Below are 3050 nucleotides of genomic sequence, written 5' to 3'. Positions count from 1 at the left end.
TGAACAAGTTCATCTCTCAAACCCCCACTCTGAACAAGTTCATCTCTCAAACCCCGACTCTGAATAAATGTATCTCTCAAACCCCCACTCTGAACAAGTTCATCTCTCAAACCCCCACTCTGAACGAGTTCATCTCTCAAACCCCCACTCTGAACAAGTTCATCTCTCAAACCCCCACTCTGAACAAGTTAATCTCTCAAACCCCCAATCTGAACGAATTCATCTCTCAAACCCCCATCCTGAATAAATGTATCTCTCAAACCCCCAATCTGAACGAATTCATCTCTCAAACCCCCATCCTGAATAAATGTATCTCTCAAACCCCCAATCTGAACGAGTTCATCTCTCAAACCCCCACTCTGAACAAGTTCATCTCTCAAACCCCCACTCTGAACGAGTTCATCTCTCAAACCCCCACTCTAAACGAGTTCATCTCTCAAACCCCCACTCTGAACAAGTTCATCTCTCAAACCCCCACTCTGAACGAGTTCATCTCTCAAACCCCCATCCTGAACGAGTTCATCTCTCAAACCCCCACTCTGAACGAGTTCATCTCTCAAACCCCCACTCTGAACGAGTTCATCTCTCAAACCCCCACTCTAAACGAGTTCATCTCTCAAACCCCCACTCTAAACGAGTTCATCCCTCAAACCCCCACTCTAAACGAGTTCATCTCTCAAACCCCCACTCTAAACGAGTTCATCTCTCAAACCCCCACTCTAAACGAGTTCATCTCTCAAACCCCCACTCTGAACGAATTCATCTCTCAAACCCCCACTCTGAACAAATTCATCTCTCAAACCCCCATCCTGAATAAATGTATCTCTCAAACCCCTAATCTGAACGAATTCATCTCTCAAACCCCCACTCTGAACAAGTTCATCTCTCAAACCCCCATCCTGAATAAATGTATCTCTCAAACCCCCAATCTGAACGAGTTCATCTCTCAAACCCCCACTCTGAACGAGTTCATCTCTCAAACCCCCACTCTAAACGAGTTCATCTCTCAAACCCCCACTCTGAACGAATTCATCTCTCAAACCCCCACTCTGAACGAGTTCATCTCTCAAACCCCCACTCTAAACGAGTTCATCTCTCAAACCCCCACTCTGAACGAGTTCATCTCTCAAACCCCCACTCTAAACGAATTCATCTGTCAAACCCCCATCCTGAATAAATGTATCTCTCAAACCCCTAATCTGAATGAGTTCATCTCTCAAACCCCCACTCTGAACGAGTTCATCTCTCAAACCCCCACTCTGAACGAGTTCATCTCTCAAACCCCCACTCTGAACAAGTTCATCTCTCAAACCCCCACTCTGAACGAGTTCATCTCTCAAACCCCCACTCTAAACGAGTTCATCTCTCAAACCCCCACTCTAAACGAGTTCATCCCTCAAACCCCCACTCTAAACGAGTTCACCTCTCAAACCCCCACTCTGAACAAGTTCATCTCTCAAACCCCCACTCTGAACGAGTTCATCTCTCAAACCCCCACTCTAAACGAGTTCATCTCTCAAACCCCCACTCTGAACGAATTCATCTCTCAAACCCCCACTCTGAACGAATTCATCTCTCAAACCCCCATCCTGAATAAATGTATCTCTCAAACCCCTAATCTGAACGAATTCATCTCTCAAACCCCCACTCTGAACAAGTTCATCTCTCAAACCCCCATCCTGAATAAATGTATCTCTCAAACCCCCACTCTGAACGAATTCATCTCTCAAACCCCCATCCTGAATAAATGTATCTCTCAAACCCCTAATCTGAACGAATTCATCTCTCAAACCCCCACTCTGAACGAGTTCATCTCTCAAACCCCCACTCTAAACGAGTTCATCCCTCAAACCCCCACTCTGAACGAGTTCATCTCTCAAACCCCCACTCTAAACGAGTTCATCTCTCAAACCCCCACTCTAAACGAGTTCATCCCTCAAACCCCCACTCTGAACGAGTTCATCTCTTAAACCCCCACTCTGAACGAGTTCATCTCTTAAACCCCCACTCTGAATGAATTAATCTCTTAAACCCCCCTCTGAACAAGAGATGTGAATGTGTGGAGTGTGGTCAGAATGCTGCTGAAGTTAACAGGTTTACCTGAGGGAGACTCATGTTGGGTGAGGAGCCGGGCTGGTGTTGGTTTACTCCGCTAGTGTTGGGGTCTGGGACGAGTCTCCAGCAGCTGGTGTCCTGAGGTAAAGCCTGATAACAGCAGCAGGACGGAACCAGGCGAGCGCACTGCCATGAAGCTCTGTCAAAACGTTTTCAGAAGGTGTCAGGAGAAAGCAGGAGTCTTCAGGAGGCGTCAGAAGTCTTTCGAAAGTGGCAGGAGTCTTCAGGAGATGGCAGGAGTCTTTAGGAGGATGCAGGAGGCAGCAGAAGGTGGCAGGAGTCTTCAAGAGTCGTGTTTCTCACTGAGATAAAAGGGTCTGTTTGGAGGTTTCTGTCCGGACGGTTCGTCTCAATGTTCCTCACTGAGGTAACGGGGTCTGTTTGTTTGGAGGCTCCAGTCCGGACGGTTCTTCTCGATGTACCTCAGTGAGATATCAGGGTCTGTTTGGAGTCTCCTGTCCGGACAGTTCTTCTCAATGTTCCTCACTGAGGTAACGGGGTCTGTTTGGAGGTTTCTGTCCGGACGGTTCTTCTCAATGTTCCCCCCTGAGGTAATGGGGTCTGTTTGTTTGGAGGTTTCTGTCCAGTTGGTTCTTCTCAGTGCTTCTCACTGAGGTAATGGGGTCTGTTTGGAGTCTCCTGTTTGGACGGTTCTTCTCAATGTTCCTCACTGAGGTAACGGGGTCTGTTTGGAGGTTTCTGTCCGGACAGTTCTTCTTCTTAATGTTCCCCCCTGAGGTAACAGGGTCTGTTTGGAGTCTCCTGTTCGGACGGTTCTTCTCGATGTTCCTCACTGAGGTAACGGGGTCTGTTTGTTTGGAGGTTTCTGTCCAGATGGTTCTTCTCAATGCTTCTCCCTGAGGTAATGTGGTCTGTTTGGAGTCTCCTGTCCGGACGGTTCTTCTTCTTAATGTTTCTCACTGAGGTAACAGGGT

The sequence above is a fragment of the Astyanax mexicanus genome, unplaced genomic scaffold (genome assembly GCF_023375975.1).
Source record: "Astyanax mexicanus isolate ESR-SI-001 unplaced genomic scaffold, AstMex3_surface scaffold_51, whole genome shotgun sequence".
NCBI classification, from domain to species: Eukaryota; Metazoa; Chordata; class Actinopteri; order Characiformes; family Acestrorhamphidae; genus Astyanax; species Astyanax mexicanus.
Note: the sequence above shows the minus strand (reverse complement) of the source record.